This window comes from Pseudophryne corroboree, chromosome 7 (genome assembly GCF_028390025.1).
Source record: "Pseudophryne corroboree isolate aPseCor3 chromosome 7, aPseCor3.hap2, whole genome shotgun sequence".
In the NCBI taxonomy this organism is placed as follows: Eukaryota; Metazoa; Chordata; class Amphibia; order Anura; family Myobatrachidae; genus Pseudophryne; species Pseudophryne corroboree.
Window position 1 is genome coordinate 286,564,471 of NC_086450.1, and position 20,217 is coordinate 286,584,687.

Consider the following 20,217-nt stretch of genomic DNA (forward strand, 5'->3'; position numbering starts at 1 on the left):
TGAGGTGTGAGGTATTCAGAATAGACTGAAAATGAGTGTAAATTATGGTTTTTGAGGTTAATAATACTTTGGGATCAAAATGACCCCCAAATTCTATGATTTAAGCTGTTTTTTAGTGTTTTTGGAAAAAAACACCCGAATCCAAAACACACCCGAATCCGACAAAAATAATTCGGTGAGGTTTTGCCAAAACGCGTTCGAACCCAAAACACGGCCGCGGAACCGAACCCAAAACCAAAACACAAAACCCGAAAAATTTCAGGCGCTCATCTCTAGTAAGTATGTATGTATGTGTGTATGTATGTAATAAAATTATACTTTCACGGTGTGTGTGTCTTGTGTTTTTTTGGGTATTTTTTTAGTAGTAGTACTACAGGTACCAGCGGGCCCGTTTTACCGCCGCATGCTGGTACTTGTGGTTCTCCAAGTACCAGCATGCGGGGGAGGCTTGCTGGGACTTGTAGTACTGCTACTAAAAACAATATCTTTTCTTTTACAACAAAGGCTATCAGCCCCCCCATCCGCAGCCCATTGGATGGGGGGGGACAGCCTCGGGCTTCACCCCTGGCCCTTGGGTGGCTGGGGGGGGGGGACCCCTTGATTGAAGGGGTCCCCACTCCCCCAGGGTACCCCGGCCAGGGATGACTAGTTGGATTTTTGATGCCACAGCCGCAGGGCACTATATAAAAGTGACCCCCGGCTGTGGCATTATCTGTCCAGCTAGTGGAGCCCGGTGCTGGTTTTAAAAATACGGGGGACCCCTACACTTTTTGTCCCCCGTATTTTTGGAACCAGGACCAGGCGCAGAGCCCGATGCTGGTTGCTTAAATATGGGGGAACCCCTGTCAATTTTTTCACCATATTTCTGCAGCCAGGATCGGCTCAAAGAGCCCGAGGCTGGTTATGCTTAGGAGGGGGGACCCCACGCAATTTTTTTTGAAAAAATAAGCACTTTCCCACCCCTTCCCACTGATATACATGCACGGATCTCATGGATCCGTGCATGCCTATCCAATCACGAATAAAAAAAAAAGGTCTGTTTTTTTTTAGCACTTTTTTACGAGTTGTAATTTTTCACGGCAGTGTTTGGTTTTTTTTGCTTTGCACTTCTTAGTAAATGACCGAGATTCATACTTAAACAGCCGCGTTTTGACCGATGGTGTATTCATTCGTGATTTTTTTCCTAGGACTTCAAAATATTACGAATGCCCTCATCACTGCCGTGATTATTGCTTAGTAAATTACCGAGATGACACTTTGATGAAAAAACGGCATCTCGGTCAAAATCGGGAGCTTAGTAAATTTACCCCAGTGGGGTAAATTTACTAAGATGGGAGTTCTAATTAAGATGGGATGTTGCCCATAGCAACCAATCAGCTTCTACTTCTCTTTTATCTAGCACCTTCTAGAAGAAAATACCTGGAATCTGATTGGTTGCTATGGGCAACATCCCATCTTAAATAGATCTCCCATCTTAGTAAATTTACCGCTGTGTGTGTTGGTACTTTGTTCCTAATATTCCAGACATGTTCTTGTGTCCTAAGTTTAAGTGGTCCTTTGGTTTTGCCCACGTATTTAAGTTTGCAGGGGCACTCCTGTATATATATATATATATATATATATATATATATACACATATATATGAAGATATATATATATATATACACACACACATATATATGTAGATATATATATATATATAGATATATGTAGATATATAGATCGATAGATAAATATATGTATATAGATATGACAAAGTGTAATATTTATTGTTTTCACCATGTTTTGCACGTCCTGAAGACGGTGCTGTCTAGCACCGAAACGTTGATGGAGATATTTATGCTGTTTGATTGAATACAACACTTGAAAAATCCTCTGAGTGCCGTCGCCTCTGTAGTTCTAAATTGGTGGGTACCTGCCTAGGACATGCACACCGGTGTAAGAAGTCCTTTTGTTTATTGAGTGCCGGATCAAGCTATGTATGACTGAGGTTGTGTTGCAGTTAATGAATTGTTTAATTTTATAATCTTTGCTGGATTTCAAATTGTTGAACATTTTCCTACCTGGGTATAGGTACCGGCAAATGTTGCAGCATCCACATTTATAACAACCCACACATTTAGGCATTGTTATCGGTATCTATTTCTTGTCATGAAGCATACTCAGTGCTAGAATGTCTTTGAGATTTTGTGACTTTCTGAAGATCACCTGTGGATTGGTGGGGAGATAATTTTTCACGATGGGGTACATTAATAATATGCCCCAATGATCTCTGAGTGACTTCCTTATGACATTTTCATGCTTGTTGTAGGTTGTTATACATTGTACCTTGTCTTCATGTTCTTTGTTGTTCTTGCATTTAAGCAGCTGTGATCTGTCTAATTTCTCAGCCTTCACGCACGAGAACAAGAGACATGACGTAGAATGTTTTGAAGGAAAAGGTACAACATGCCTCAACATTAGAAAGGTGATTCATAGAAGAAGAGGAAGGAGGGGAGGCTAGCGGAAGCAATTACCACAAAAAAAGAAACCTTCAGTAAATGGACTTGAATCCAAAGGGATCTTCAGTCTTTCCAAACATTCTTTGACCCAACCAGAAATATGACTCTTAAATAAGGGATTATCACTTGCACTGACAAGTGGCATGAATAGATTTGATGTCTTTATAGATTTAAATACATTCATCTGAAAACTCACCCTCAAGAGATACTTTCTGAAGAAAGAAGACTGAATTACGAAGTAAGGTCCAAATCAGGACTCATACCCACCTCCAAATTCTACCCCTTAGAATCCAAAGGCAACAACATCTGAATATTTAAAAATTAGTGAAAAAGGACCTATGTGATGCTGAAATTCAACCGGTAGTAGAGAAGAACATCACCAACAGAAAAAGAAAGGCTCTCAAAGACCTGAAGGATAACCATGAGACAGTTTTAAAACCAGCTGACAAAGGGGGGGAAAGGGAGGCTGGTTATCTCGGGTCGGGACGCCCACATAGCTGAGGCCAACCGACTATTAGAAGACAACTCCTCCTACACAACATTGACAACAGATCCGAAAGAGATGTTCATAGATGAACTGAGAATCATCCTACTACAAAGGACTGAGAATTGAAATCCTTAATAAAGAGGAGTATCAATACCTAATGAATAGCAACCCCATCACCCCCATTTTCTGTTACCTTCCTAAAGTCCATAAATCCATGACCAACCCTCCAGGGAGACCCATCATGACAGGGATCGACTCTCTCACGTCTCATTTAGCAGAGTACGTTGACATCTTTCTAAGGAAATATGTGGTGAATTTACCATCATATCTGAAGGCAGAAAGATTTTTGCTTGGGGGGGGGCAAGATAAAATCTCTATTTGGCGCCCCTAGCTTCTGGCCACCATAGATGGGTCGCTTGCACCTGTACGGAACTCTAGAGCAGCTGGTAGTGAGTGGCCTCTTGTATACACTACACCTGATAGAGCTCATTACACACATTATGCCAGGTAGAGCCCATTATACACATTATGCCTGGTACAGCCGATTATACAAATTACACCTGGTAGAGCCCATTACGCATGTTACACATTACGCCTGGTAGAGCCCATTACACGTTACACATTACGCACGCCTGGTAAAGCCCATTACACATTAAGCCTGGTAGAGCCCACTACACATGTTACACATTACGCCTGGTAGAGCCCACTACACATGTTACACATTATGCCTGGTAGAGCCCCACTACACATGTTACATATTACACCTGGTAGAGTCCATTACACGTCACACATTATGCCTGGTAGAGCCCATTACACATTACACCTGGTAGAGCCCATTACACATGTTACACATTACGCATGGCAGAGCCCATTATACACATTAAGCCAGGCAGAGCCCATTACACATGTTACACATTACGCCAGGTAGAGCTCATTATACACATTACGCCAGGCAGAGCCCATTACACATGTTACACATTACGCCAGGTAGAGCCCATTATACATATTACGCCAAATATAGCCCATTACACACATTATGCCAGGTACAGCCGCTTGTACACATTACGCAAGGTAGAGCCTATTATACAAATTACACCTGGTAGAGCCCATTACACGTTACACATTATGCCTGGTCAGCCCATTATACACATTACACCTTGTAGAGCCCATTACACATGTTACACATTATACCAGATAGAGCCTATTATACACATCTGCTAGATAGAGCAACTCCTCCTCCTCCTTATTGCTCCTCTCCCTACTCCTTCCCCACAGCCAGCAGCTATGCTGCTTACCTCTGCTGTCACAAGCAGCATGTCTCTGCAGAGCGTAGACACTTCAGAAAATGTGGTGGGGTTCGCGGAGCCAGGGCCGTCCCGAGCCTAATTTTTTCGGTAAGCAAAAATATATTTTGGTGCCTCTTAATGGAATATATAGGGGCATGGTTTCATGTGGAAGAGGCATGGCCACAGAATAGTACCAATTCACATTACACCGCACAGTAACATCAGTTACTCACATTACACTGCACAGTAGCATCCGTTATTCATATTACACCACTTAGTAGCATCCATTACTCACATTACACCACACAATAACATCCGTTGCTCACATTACCACCGCACAGAAGCATCCGTTACTCACATTACACCGCATAGTAGCATCCATTACTCACATTACACCACACAGTAGCGCCCATCACATTAGACCGCACAGAAGCACCCATCACATTACACCGCACAGTAGCATCCATCACATTACACCGCACAGTAGCGTCCATCACATTACACCGCACAGTAGCGTCCATCACATTACACCGCACAGTAGCGTCCATCACATTACACTGCACAGTAGCGTCCGTAACATTACATCGCACAGTAGCATCCGTCACATTACACCGCACAGTAGCGTACATTACGTTACACAGCACAGTAGCGTCCGTCACATTACACCGCACAGTAGCATCTGTCACATTACACCGCACAGTAGCGTACATTACGTTACACAGCACAGTAGCGTCCGTCACATTACACTGCACAGTAGCGTACGTTACACAGCACAGTAGCATCCATTACGTTACACAATAGGGGAGAGAGAAAGGGGAGAGAGGGGGGGAGAAAGGGGAGAGAGAAGGGAGGGTGAGAGAGTGAAGGGGGGTGAGAGAGAGGGGAGAAAGAGAGAGACCTTCTCTGACATGGTCCCAGCTCCCTGTCCCTCCTGCAGTTCTTTGCCGTTGTGTCCCACAGCAGGTCATCTTATGTTCCCTTCCCCCAGACCCCTCTAACCTTTGTCTAGTGTGAGCCACAGGAGTGGAGGGTCGGGCAGAGGAGGACCGTCATCTTGGAACCACGGCGGGCGGGCGGCCAGACAGACAGGCAGGAGAGGAGGGCTGGGCAGGGGAGGCACATCACAGTGGAGCCGCTGGGATCTGGTGGGCGGGCGCGCACTGTACAGTGAGTGAAGGTGACTCACTGTCAGCAGCGGTGCCCTCCACTGACCGGCGCTCTACGCGGCTGCAAAGCCCGCGTATGCGTCGTACAAGGGGAAGGCAGCTTCAGCGCTGCTGGCTGTGTGAAGTAATAGTAGCAGTGCTGGATGCACCACTGCAGTGCTAATACAGTGCAGGCTGGTGGTGGTGGCTGCACAGGCATTCAGTTGTGGGTCCAGGTGGATGGTGCCTCTCTCATGTTTTGGGGGGAGTGAGTTGCCCCATTCCCCCCCCCCTCCCATTCCGATGCCCCTGTCTGAAAGATACGACAACAGTATTGAATCTAATGGAACACGTGGTCTGGAAAGAGTCATATATGCGGGTCACTATTGACGTACAGTCTCTATACACCTGCATAGAACACAACAAAGGTGTAGAAGTGTCTCATTAATTTCTTAACAAAGATCCAACAATATCTGAGGCCCACAGAAACTTTATCTGTGAACTGATGATTTTTATCCTGAAACACAGGGGGTCATTCCGAGTTGTTCGCTCGCAAGCGGATTTTAGCAGATTTGCTCATGCTAAGCCGCCGCCTACTGGGAGTGAATCTTAGCATCTTAAAATTGCGAACGATGTATTCGCAATATTGCGATTACACACCTCGTAGCAGTTTCTGAGTAGCTCCAGACTTACTCGGCTTCTGCGATCAGTTCAGTGCTTGTCGTTCCTGGTTTGACTTCACAAACACACCCAGCGTTCACCCAGACACTCCCCCGTTTCTCCGGCCACTCCTGCGTTTTTTCCGGAAACGGTAGCGTTTTTTCCCACACGCCCATAAAACGGCCTGTTTCCGCCCAGTAACACCCATTTCCTGTCAATCACATTACGATCGCCAGAACGAAGAAAAAGCCGTGAGTAAAATTCCTAAGTGCATAGCAAATTTACTTGGCGCAGTCGCAGTGCGGACATTGCGCATGCGCATTAAGTGGAAAATCGCTGCGATGCGAAGATTTTTACCGAGCGAACAACTCGGAATGACCCCCACAACTCCAAATCTCCAAATCTGTGGGACCGCCATGGGCAAGATTTTTGCACCGAGCTTTGCCAATCTTTTTATGGGCCAGTGGGAGAATGAATATATTTTTAATGATCATCCGTTTAAATAAAATATAATTTTTTACAGAAGATATATCAACAATATTTAAATCATTTGGGAGGGAACCATTCCGATATTCAATCAGTTCTTATCGTACATTGCAGTCAATGATTTTAAGCTTGTCTTCACCTCCAACTCCAACAAGGAATTAATTGAATTCTTGGACTTAATACTCTCGCATTCAGGGAGTGAGGTGGTAACTCAAAACTACATAAAAAAAGTGGATACGAACAGTTATGTCCATTATAGGAACAATCATTTAAAAAAATGGAAGGACAATGTTCTGTAGTCATGGTTTCATAGAATTGTGAGGAACTGTAAGAAACCAGAAGATACCATTCAACAATTACTAACTTACACAGACAGATTTAGAGAAACAGGATACCCACCATAATCTCCCTATCTCTATTCTTACTCCCTCACACACAACACAGTCTGTGTCTCCCTCTCTCCCTCCTCCCACACATTCACAGTCTGTCTCTCCCCAATGACTCCATGCTGCATTTCCAGCTCCCCCACCCGATCCCAAAGCTCTGTATCCCCTAACCTCTTACCCCGGGGAGATACTCACTTGCACTGCACTACCCAGTATCCAGACCCTCACACCACACAGCAGGTACCATGCAGCCCTCACACGCCACCAGAAGAGGCCAGCGCAGGGCATGGGAATCCTGGCCAGCAAAGCTGCTGCCATGTCTCATAACTGCCTGCAGTAGAGTTGGACCCAGAAGAGCGTGCGCACACTCACACCGCACAGTCACAGTGTGTGAGGGGCTCCTGTCACTCTGAGACTGCGGCCACACCCCCTACAGCTTGCTGCCCTATTTGGACAAGACGACTCACATCCCTACTGGGTACTAAGTGGCATATTCTTGGGGCCCCTCTGATCCTTGGGGCCTGGTACAGGTGTCCCATTTGATCCCCCATGTCACCGGCCCTGCCAGAGAGACCTGCAATTAACTACACAAAGGGAAGCTGTACCAGCATCCCTGCACCGCTACCCATTTGTAGTAGACAACAGCTGGTCAGCTGTATGAAACCACACTCAAGCTATGCTCTATCATCACCAGTGTACATGTAACAGTGAGTACAGCTGTACCTGCTATCTATCAATAAACCAACGCCACTGGTTAACTGGATGTGCATAGTTTGAGTCATCCACTGGGGATCGCTATGAAATACCTACAATCAAAATCCCAACAGCAATTGACCGACGGTCAAGATCCCAACAAGGTCAGAATCCCAACATGGACAAAATACCGACATTTAAAATACCGACAAGGTCAAAATACCGTCATTTAAAATGTCGACAGGTCAAAAAGCCGACACAAGTTTTTCATTGGTTTTTTGGTGTGTATGTCGACATAGGTTAACATGGACAAAATATAAGTGTAGCGCGTCCCCTCGCATGGCTCGCTGCGCTTGCCATGCTTCGGGCACGGTACCTTGCTGTGCTCGGCACACTATTATTTTCTCTCTCCAGGTCCACTGGGATGGTAAAGTATGAACAAGTTGGTTTCAATGAAAAAATCATGAGAAACTCATGTCAACTTTTTGACCTGTCGACATTATAAATGTCGGTATTTTGACCTTGTCGGTATTGTGACCATGTCGGTATTTTGACCGTCGGTCATTTGCTGTCGGTACCATCTGCGACACTTGGAAGAAGTGTTCCAACAATTGACCAACTGCGGCCTGAAGCTTAAACCGAGCAAATGTCACCTGCTCAAGCCCAAAGTCCAGTATCTTGCACATGTTGTCAGCGCCGAGGGCGTGATGCCTGATCCGGAGAAGCTCAGAGTCGTTCAGGACTGGCCAGTCCCCAAGACCGTCAGAGATGTCCGAAGTTATTTGGGATTCGTGGGCTACTATAGACGCTTCATTGAACAATTTGCCGCAGTGGCGGCCCCGTTGCATGAATTACTCAGAGGCCAATTGGATCATGAGTGAAGAGGGTCGTCCTTGGTATGTTGGAGAGAGGAACAGCAGCAAGCCTTTCACCAGTTGAAGACATCCTTAACCGAAGCCCCGTTATTGGCCTATCCCAATTATGAACAACCATTTCAAGTGTACACAGACGCCAGTCACCAGGGGCTAGGAGCCGTACTTTCTCAGGTGCAGGACGGGCGTGAAAGAGTGATCGCATACGCCAGCCGGAGCCTCCGCAAGACTGAGCGGAACTGTGAGAATTACAGCGCATTTAAGCTGGAGCTGCTCGCCCTCATCTGGGCCGTCACCAAGAAATTTAAACATTATCTGGCCACCACGCTGTTCGTCATCATGACGGATAATAACCGGCTGACACATCTGTCTACTGCTAAGCTCGGAGCTCTTGAACAGAGATGGGTATCCCGACTAGCAAATTTCCGGTACACCATATCCCACAGAAGTGGGAAGTCCAATGGGAATGCTGACGCCCTCTCCCGATTACCCACTGTAGATGTTGCGGAGGAAGATAGAGATGTGGATGAGGATGTCGAAACCCTGGTGTTTAAAGTCTCTCGAAAAGGGACAACCAGTCACGTCGGACCCACTGTCCATCACCGGATCTCCACTGGTGGAAAACGTCCTACTGGATGCTCCCACAGTCGATTGGTGCGAGAAGCAGCGGAAGAGTCCAGTGCTGATGGAACTTGTGGCCTTAATGCAACAGCGACGCCAGTTGACCCGGATCCAATGGGCCAAAGCTGACCCGGAATAGATCAAGTTACTACGGCATAGGGACCGCAATCACCTGGAGGAGGGGATCCTAGTGCATAGCAGCATAGATCCAAGTACTCACCAACCAGTCAATCAGGTGGTTGTCCCTAAAGATCAAGCCACTCTTCTGCTCACAGCCTACCATGACAAATCCGGACACTTCAGCACTCAAAAGACTGAAGCCATCCTACGCACACGGTATTTCTGGGTGGGCATGCGAGAAGATGTGGAAAGATGGTGCCGTGACTGTGTTCCATGCACAAGGAAAAGACAGCCCGACACTACCCAAAAGGACCCTCTACATCCCATCAAGAGCAAGCATCCACTACAGATCGTCACCCTGGATCATGTGAAATTGGAGCAGAGTGACAGTGGGTATCTGTATGCCCTTACAATAACGGACCATTATAGCAAGTTCTTAGTAGCCGTCCCGGCCAATGATCTCACTGCTAAGACCACTGCCGAACTGTTTTTGAAGCACTTTGCCAGACCCTATGGGTATCCAGACTGCATCTTGACCGACCAAGACCCTGCCTTTGAGTCGCAGTTGTTTCACGAACTTTGTTCCTACTACGACTGTCGAAAAGCTCGGACAACAGCCTATCACCCACAGGGGAATGGATTGTGCGAACGAGCTAACCAGACCCTCATCGGGATGCTCCGGAGCCTGGCGGCAGAAGATCGCACCAAGTGGCCGACCGTCCTCCCCGACTTAACCTATCTCTACAACAACACTGAACATTGCTCTACCAGCTTCACGCCGAACTACCTCATGTTTGGCCGACGAGGCAAATTACCCCAGGACCTGGAATTGGCCCCTGCAGAGGTCCCTCCCATCGATCCAAAGACCGACTGGATTCGTGAGCACCAGCGAAGAATAGAAGCTGCCCGAGATATTGTAACAAAAAGAGTGGAGCATGCGCAGCATCGCCAGGAGATGAACTACAATGCCAACATCCGACCGGTGACGTTAAAGGCTGGAGACCTTGTCTGGGAGAAATGGAATCACAGCACCAGCAAGCTTGACGCTATGTGGGAGAGTTGTCCGTACATTGTGGTCAGTGTTCCTGAGGGTGAACGATATACCTATGAGATCCGTAAGGGCCCCGAAGGTCCAGTCAGCATTGTACCAAGAGACCAACTCAAGCTCTGTACCATAGAACTATCGACGAAGAGTGCAGACTCACCTGTGGCAGAGGGATGGGAGACCCTGGGGGGCATACCCTTAAACGATCCCATGGAGCTCTTAGTGTTTATGGGTGGTAACCCACCACTGTATTCAGCACCACCTGCAGCTCCAGACCCGGTGTTCAACAGACCTGTTGAAAGCCTGGATCGGCCTAGTCTAATTACCGCTCCTAGTGAGAGCGACATTCCTATAGTAGAGACCAGAAGGTTGGGACGTAGCACGCAAGGCGTCCCGCCTTTAAGGTATAGAGAGTAAACTGTTAAAAAAAAAAACATTTCTGTGTTTACTTATACCTGACTCGTTTGCACGTGTTTAATGTTATTTTTGAATTGAGAGACTCATGTTAAAGACTTGGACTCACTGCACATGCATGAGGACACGCATCCTTCCACCAGGGGCACATGTGGTACCCACGTCTGGGGTACCCCAAGGCATACTGACTTCCCCCGTATTGCAGCCAATACTGCCTGAAAGGCTTTTGTTAAAAGGGACACTAGGAGTTAAGTCCCTTGGTGGTTGCCTAGCAATGGCCCGGGTCTCGGAGAGAGGGAAGCCCTGGGGATGGGGATTGGATGACGGAGAACGCGGGAAAAGGAAGAAGGAGGAGAAATGAGTAATGATAGGAGGGTGCAGCGGGACCAGTGAAGAAGAGAGCCACTGCCTGCAGAGAAGGAGAAGCGGCTGTGTTCAGTGGCAGCCGGGAGACGAGACGCGGCTGGGATCAGCGGCAGTTCAGAGAGAGAGCCGTCTTGTGCCCCCGTGCAGAGCCGCGGTTGCCAGGGAATGACGGCAACTGGAGGCGCCTTTGAAGGGGACGAGAGCCGCCGCCTGTGAGCGAGGGAGAAGAGAGCCGCGGCCGATTCAGAACCCGCCAGCCGCCGCCGGGAACAGTGGGAGGTATCAGGACGCGCCCGGCCGGAGCGCAGCACAGCCAGCTACCGCAACACTCAGCCAGCCAGCGGATCGGGAGTAGCTAGGGCGCACAAGCTGGCACTACATCCGCAGGGGAGATACTGTCAGGAGAGACTGCAGTCGGTGCTGGGCTACAGGTAACAGAGGGAGCCTAAAGGCACTGCAGGTACACTCACCAATCTCCCCCTAATAAGCAGCTAGTACTGTATGAGTCCCTTGGGATCTGTCACCTGCTATACCCTCTGGGGATAAGGGGGACGCCCCTGATGCCAAATAATTGAGTCCAAGGCCCCGGGTATAAGCGATTCACTCTGCTAACCAGAACTAGGGGTGGTCTACTAGTTCACCCTATGAAATGGTGTATTACAAAGTACCTACCTTTCCGTGGATACAAATACGGTTAGTACCATTAGTCATTGCTGCTGTGTTGTATTACCAACCGTTAGTCGTACATACCTTCCTACAAATACTTACCCTACGTCCACCGACGTCTCTTCCAGAGTTCACTGTTAGAGTGCAAGTATTCGGTTAAAGGGACACTGACCGCAAACGCCCACTGGGGCGCAGGAACTGTACATTAGTGCATGGCGTACAATGCCATCTTGTGGACAGTTTAGGAAGTGCTTCCACATTACTGCCAGGACATTCCTTACCCTAAGATAACGTTATCTTCCAAATGATTGTTCTTGCATGTGATATATTTGATTGTTTGGTCCACTCATAGTTATACCTTTGAGATATCTAAACTGTGATCACTGTTGTAGACAGGGAAAGAAGCAGGATATTGTAATGATGTTCAACCTATGCAATTGCTCCAAATGAGAATTGAGTTATAGCGGTGACTGATATTTTCAGTGCAGTAAATGGTTGTCACCGTATCCCTGTGTAGTGGTCCTTGAGCACACTGTGTTTGGGTTGTTCTCCCAGGGCTCTCCTGGTCCTTCTGCCCCAGCTTTACAGGTGACGTGAAGAATCGTTGCTGGCTTCAACATCGCTGAAGAACGGGATACAGCCGATTACGAAACAACTGAACCTCAGGTACATCCACATCCCACCCACCTTATAGCGATATTACATATGTACTTACACTAGACTTAAACTGAACGAAAACTGAAGGAGAAACATCTTACATTTACAACAACAGATGAACTACTTCACAACTTCAAATGAATGTTCATTTCTAACACCTTGCAATCCTCACTCTGCCTGTGAACCTTACAACCAATTTTGGTTTAAAAACATTTATAATACCTGTATCATGATTTGCTTGCAATTACAAATACCTGTGTTTGAAATTTTGGTCAGTGATCCTGTGCGCTGCTGTGACCCCCTGTGCTGTAAAATGAGCTGCCGTTTTGCAGAATCACTTTACTGCAGCAGAGGTCACTGCAGAGCAGAGGAAGTCCTGATGACCAGCAGCCCACAGCGGAGCACCAACCACCGGCTCATGGAACTGGTAAGTGTTTTTTTTTTTTTTTAATGCTTTTTCTTTTTTACTGTGATAAGCTCTGTGTGTCTGATGGACACACAGGTGATCACAGTTTAGTTTTTTCAAAACATACTTAAAAGTCTTACAAGCCGGTGATAGGTGCTCCGGTGCAGGCTGCCCGGCAGCAGAAAGCCCGGTCCCCACACAGCTTTCTCTGTCGGGCTGTGCTGAAGGTTGCATATTGCAGTGCTGCCCTGTGATAAAGCTAAAGCTGGCGTAATTATCACAGGGCTCATTGCAGGTTTTTTAAACAATTTTGGGGGGGGGGGGGGAAGTTTGCCCAGATCGCATTTCCCATTTAAAGTATGCAAATACGATCTGATTACTGAAGAAAATACCTTTAATACAATGCACTACTATGTTCTCTAGCCCCCAAGTGTGCTGTCTTGGAGTAATCCTTGGCTATTCCCTTTCCTTCAAACCACACATTCAGCACCTCTCACAAATCTGATGTTTTGATCTCACAAATATTTCCAGACCCTTTCTCACCCAGGATTCCACTAAGACTTTTATCCACTCACCACTAAGACTCTTATTTACTCACTGGTCATTTCCAGACTGGTCAACTGTAATCTCCTTCCATGTGGCATCCTCTTCCCACTCCAATCTATCCTCAATGCTGCAGCCCAATTCATCTTCCTTACCAAATGTACTACGTCCACCACCCCTATTTTACAAGACCTTTACTGGCTCCCCTTCCCTTTCAGTATCCAATTTAAGCTTATCACACTCACTTACAAAGCCCTCACCCACTCCTCTCCCATTTACATATCTGACCTTATCTCTTTTTACAATTCCCCCCCTGTCTCTGTCCTAATGTACCATGCCTCCTACTGATTACTTCTCCCACTCCTACCTCCAAGATTTTTCAGTACTGCTCCCTATCTTTGGAATTCTCTACCTCTCCCTATCAGACTCTCCACCTCTTTACTAAACTTTAAATGGGCTCTCAATACCCTTTTCTTCACCAAACCTAGCAAACTCTCATCCTAACCCTCTATTTCACTTCCACTGTCTACCCAATCTGTGTCACTCTCCTTTAGAATGTAAGCTCTCACGAGCAGGCCCCTCTTTCCTCATGTGCCTATCCGTTTCTTACATAAACCATCTGCTGCTCCATACTCCTTTCGCTGGCACCAGATCCTTCGGTTTTCTGCCACCCTGAAACTTATTTTGGTGTGGTCTGCTGATTCAGCTATTTTTATATACCCATGTATATTGTCATGAACTGTAAGTCACTGTTTTCTTGCTTTGCTGATTTGTGCACGGTTACTGGGCGCTGCAGATACCTTGTGGCACTATATAAATAAAGGATAATAATTTCCAGGGTAAGATTACTAATTTTATATGGGCAGGGAAAAAAGTCAGGGAGAAAATGCTACATAAACATCACACTTCTGTGGGGGCTCGGTGTCTTATTACATATTTCTGTGCTGTACCCCTCACACCGTGTATACTATGGCACGCTCCACCTGACTAGAGTATGGTCAGTTTTAGAAAGGATACCCAATCTATGTACTCATGTAACTGCACCACGTCCATATTCTTATTGCCCACAGTCTATTTCTTTTTCATCCACTAGGGGTCACTGGAGTACTCTTGGGATATGGACGGCTTCCACCGGAAGAAGGCACTGAATAAATTAATTTTTGAGACTACTCCTCCCCTCCATATCCTCGAGCACTTCAGTGGTTTTTCTGTGCTCGACACAGTTAGAAGGCATAGTGGAGCTCGTCCACAAAGTATTGGAATTTTTTCTAAGTTTTTTTTTTTTTCCTTTCAAGGATTTCCACGTCCTTTCCCCCCTTCTAACAGGCGTGGGTCAGGGACAGTGGAAGCGGCTGAGAACAGCCGTGAGTGTCGGACCTCTCTGTAAAGAGCTCCCTCACTCCACCTGCAGGCTGCCTGCAAAAAGCTGGACGGAGCTTGGATGAGAAGCCCCGTCATAGACTTTTGTTACGGTCCAGGTATGTTGGGTAGGGGCGGTCAGCTTATGCTGCCGCCCCACTATTGGGGATTGTATTGGGCATGTTTTACTCACTAACGACCGCTGCCCGGAGCGCGTGTGCATAGGCCGCTTCACGGCTCTATGCAGCGCGCTCTCACTCTCCGCCGCTCCCAGCATCTTAAGTTACCTAGCAGACCGCTGCTCCCTGCGCCGCAGCAGCCGATATGTTCCCCGCTGCCTGGCTACACAGGAGGCCACTCCACTCTATGCTGTGTGTGGCGGGCCGGGAGCGCGTGTGCATAGGCCGCTCCACGGCTCTATGCAGTACGCTCTCTGCTCCCGCTGACCGCCCGCATCAGCCGAGGAGTTCCCCGCTGCCTTGGCATACAGGTACAGGCCGCTCACACGGCCCTATGCAAAGTTCCACAGGCCCCGACCCGGTGCTGTACACGGAGGTCGTGGGGGTGGGGGGAGACATTAGCAGTATTGGCAGTGTTAAGCTTTGTAGAAAAACTTGGTACTTAACATGTTTAATGTTCTCCTGTCTGTTCCAGGATTCCTATATTACATCTCGGCTTAAGAGTGGTACTAGGGGAATTTGGGGGTCAGTTTTCTTATTGCTGGCAGGCACTGCACTTGCCTGATATATACAAGGAACTTTGGTGTTATTACTGAGTCGTGCAGACTGTCTGTGTGTAGTTTGTATTGTCTGTCTTTATAATGAGTAAGACACCAGCAAAATCTAAGAAACATTTTTCATGTCATGTCTGTAAGAGTGTGTTGCCTGATGGATCCACCACATGTACAGCATGTGTTGTTAATACAGCCACAAATACGATTTCCACAGAAGTAAAGCCAGCATCTCTGGACCCTCCATGGGCTTTACTTGCAGATGTATTAGTGGGTTTACAATCAGAGCTGGCCGCCTCTCGTGAAGAAAGAGAGGCGGCAAGATCTGAGTTTAAAATGAGACCATTTGAGTTACCAGGGGAGTCTCAATCTGGTCAGAGGTCCACCTTGAGTGGAAAAGATAAGTTTCCTTTTCCTAATAATTTTCCAGTCTCTGGGATACTAGACCTCACTGAACATGAGTATGAGGAGGGCGAAATAGACCAACAGTCAGATAGTGACGATTTTGACAGCCCAGGTATTGATAATCTCATCAGAGCAGTACGTCAGTCGCTGGAGTTTACGGAAACTGAGGAGCCCCTGACGAATGATGAGGTAGTCTTTACTAAACGACAGAGATCTCCGATGTGTTTCCCTATTTCGGAATCTCTTAATAAAATGTTACTGGAAACACGGAAGAATCCGGATAAACGGTTTTCTATACCTCGTAGATTTAAATCGAGTTACCCGTTTCCAGAGTCCATGACAGCTACATGGGAGAACCCACCATCGGTGGATTCATCCGTATCTAAACTTACAAGGAAGTTAACCATACCAGTACCAACTGCTACTACGCTTAAAGACCCTGCAGATCGTAAAATAGAGGCTATGCTAAGGTCCATGTATACAGCAGCTGGAGTACTGCTGAGACCTGGGTTGGTTGGCATTTGGGTTACTAAAGCATTAATGGTATGGATAAAAGAGCTCAAGTCGGCTCTGCAAGATGACCATCTTATACTTCTCGCGGATCAAATCTGGGAAGCTGCTGAATATCTATGTACAGCTTCTACTGACGTCTGTCAGCTTACTTCTCGCCTGTCCTCATCGCTAGTCATAGTACGACGAGCACTTTGGCTGCGTTCTTGGCAGGCGGAGACGGAGGTTAAAAAAGGTATAGAGGCATTGCCTTATGATGGCGAGAAGCTTTTCGGTCCTGAATTGGACAAATGGATTTCTGAGGCTACTGGAGGAAAGTCTGTGTTTCTTCCATCGCCTACAACTATACCTAAACGGAAATATTCTGGTCCGGCGTTCAAATCCTTTAGAACTCAGCCCTTTCGTGGGCAGGGCACAGGAGCAGTCACGCCTGGTAGAAGAGGTCGGGGACGTAGTGCCCGACAATCCAATGCACGTCGTCAAGACACTAAGACCACTAACAAACCAGTGGCATGACGGGCTCCCAGCCCATCTCGGATCTCCAATTGTGGGAGCACGCCTTCAGAGCTTTCAGGGGGCGTGGCTGCAGACGTCCACAGATGGGTGGATCCGCAATTTAGTATTAGAGGGTTACAAAATAGAGTTCGATTATCTTCCGACAGGAAGATTTTTCACGACAGGACTGCCTGTGTCGGACGACAAGAAAGCAGTTCTGCAGGTTGCCATTCAGTCTCTGCTGAATGCTGCAGTTGTAATTCCGGTCCCCGTGCAGGAACAGGGGCAGGGTTATTATTCCAGTCTGTTTCTGGTACCAAAACCAGATGGCTCAGTCAGGCCAATATTGAACCTAAAAGGTCTCAATCATTACGTCACTTACCACAGATTCAAGATGGAATCTCTCAGGTCAGTAATTGCAGGGTTAGAGCCACAGGAATTCATGATTGCACTGGATCTCAAAGATGCGTACTTACACATTCCGATTTGGCCACCTCACCAGAGTTTCTTAAGGTTTGCAATAAGGCGAGACCATTACCAGTTTCAGGCTCTGCCGTTTGGCCTCTCATCAGCGCCTCGGGTATTCACCAAGGTAATGTCCGTGATGATAGCTCATCTCAGGTCCCTAGGAGTAATAATTGTTCCGTATTTGGACGATCTACTCATAAAGGCTCCGTCTCAACAATTGCTTCTCCAGCATGCTTTGCTAACGTACAATGTACTAGTTCAGCACGGTTGGATAGTCAGTTTAAAGAAATCACATCTAATTCCGTGTCAACGACTTCAATTCCTAGGGATGATTCTCGATACAGTAAATCAAAAGGTTTACCTGCCACAACAGAAAGTACAGGTCATTCGTCATCTGGTGCAATTAGTGCTCAAGCCACGCACAGTCTCAGTACATTTGTGCATTCGCCTTTTAGGCACAATGGTGGCGGCTTTCGAAGCACTTCAGTTCGGAAGATTTCACTCACGTCCGTTTCAACTGGAGGTGTTAGCGCAATGGTCGGGATCACATCTGCAGATGCACCACAGGGTGAGATTGTCGCCACAAGTCAGGGTGTCTCTTCTCTGGTGGTTAAAAATACACAATCTATCTGCAGGGAGACGATTCGGCGTCGTGAATTGGATAATTCTGTCAACAGACGCAAGTCTCAGAGGTTGGGGAGCTGTAGTTCAGAGTTATCGGCTCCAGGGCCTCTGGGCAGATCACGAAAGATCGCTATCCATAAATGTTCTGGAACTCAGGGCGATTTACAATGCTCTAAGACAAGCAGTGTACATGTTTCGTTTTCAGACTGTTCAGGTGCAGTCAGACAATGCGACGGCAGTCGCATACATAAACAAACAAGGAGGAACGAGAAGCCGCATGGCAATGCGGGAAGTAGCTCGGATCCTCAGATGGGCCGAATATCACCAGGTGATATTGTCGGCAGTGTTCATTCCGGGAGTGGACAACTGGGAGGCAGATTTTCTCAGTCGTCGGGATTTTCATCCAGGAGAGTGGGCATTAAATCCAGAAGTGTTTCAGATGTTGATCCAGAGGTGGGGTTACCCTCAGGTGGATCTGATGGCATCCCGCCACAATCATCAGGTGTCACGATATGTGTCCAGAACAAGAGATCCAGGGGCAGTGGCGGTGGATGCTCTCACAGCCGCGTGGCCGTACAGCCTCGTGTATCTGTTTCCACCGTTTCCGCTGCTCCCGCTGTTGCTAAAACGGATCAAGAGAGGGTCCGTCACAGTCATACTAATAGCGCCTCATTGGCCTCGGAGAACTTGGTTCTCGGATCTCCTCGGTTTACTCGCAGACGATCCGTGGCCACTCCCACTACGTCCGGACCTGTTACAACAGGGTCCGTTCCTTTACCCCGATTTAGCGCGGCTGCGTTTGACGGGGTGGCTGTTGAAAAGGCCATCTTGAGAAGAGAGGGCATTCCGGAGTCTGTTATACCAACCATGGTACGAGCTAGGAAGCCGGTTACGGCAGCTCATTATTACAGAATCTGGCGTACTTATATAGGTTGGTGTGAAGCTCGGAAGTTTCCGACATCATCTTTTAATTTATCCCGTCTTTTGTTATTTTTACAGATGGGGTTAGATGGAGGACTACGTCTTTCCACACTAAAGGGGCAGGTATCTGCGTTGTCAATTTACTTTCAAAGGAAATTGGCCTCGTTGCCGTCAATACATACGTTTCTACAGGGTGTAATGAGGATACAGCCTCCTTTCATTCCACCTACAGCACCATGGGACTTGAATCTGGTTTTAGATTTCTTACAGTCCGATTACTTTGAACCCTTACAACAAGTGGATATTAAATTTCTCACTTGGAAAACGATTTTTCTTTTAGCCTTAGCTTCGGCTAGGCGAGTTTCAGATCTGGGTGCCTTGTCGTGCAAGTCACCGTATTTAGTTTTTCATGATGACAGAGCGGAACTTCGGACGAATCCCGCTTTTCTACCAAAGGTAGTGTCGTCTTTTCACATCAATCAACCAATAGTAGTTCCGGTATTAACAGAGAATGCTGAAACGTTGGATGTGGTTCGCGCATTACGCGTCTATGTATCCCGAACGTCTACGGTTCGTAAGACGGATACGTTGTTTGTTCTCTATGATGCGGCTAAGAGGGGTTGGCCAGCCTCTAAGCAGACCTTATCCAGATGGATCAAACTGACCATACGTCAGGCTTACCTTCATGCTAGGTTACAGCCACCTACATCAGTAACAGCTCATTCCACACGTTCTGTGGGAACGTCATGGGCAGCGAGTCGTGGGGCTTCTACGACACAGCTTTGCCGTGCGGCTACTTGGTCTTCAGTGCACACGTTTGTGCGCTTTTACAAGTTTGATACGTTCGCGGCATCAGCATCTAGCTTTGGCCGTTTAGTGTTACAAGTGCCAAACAGCTCTCCAGCCACGGAGGAAACTTTGGTACATCCCAAGAGTACTCCAGTGACCCCTAGTGGATGAAAAAGAAAGTAGGATTTTGGTACTTACCAGGTAAATCCTTTTCTTTGAATCCATAGGGGGCACTGGACGCCCACCCAGAGCAGTTTATCTGTTTTAGGAAGTTCAGTGGTTCTTATGGTAACACACTTTCACGACTGGTTTAAATTTAACAAAGGTTAATCAGTTAGGGTGTCAACTGTTTAGTTGTCTGTTACGTTTTGTGTCAACTTTATTGTTGTCCGTGAGATTATAGGTAATTCTCCTTTTGTCAATCTCTCTATCGATCCTGTTCGGCTCAGTAAAAAACACTGAAGTGCTCGAGGATATGGAGGGGAGGAGTAGTCTCAAAAATTAATTTATTCAGTGCCTTCTTCCGGTGGAAGCCGTCCATATCCCAAGAGTACTCCAGTGC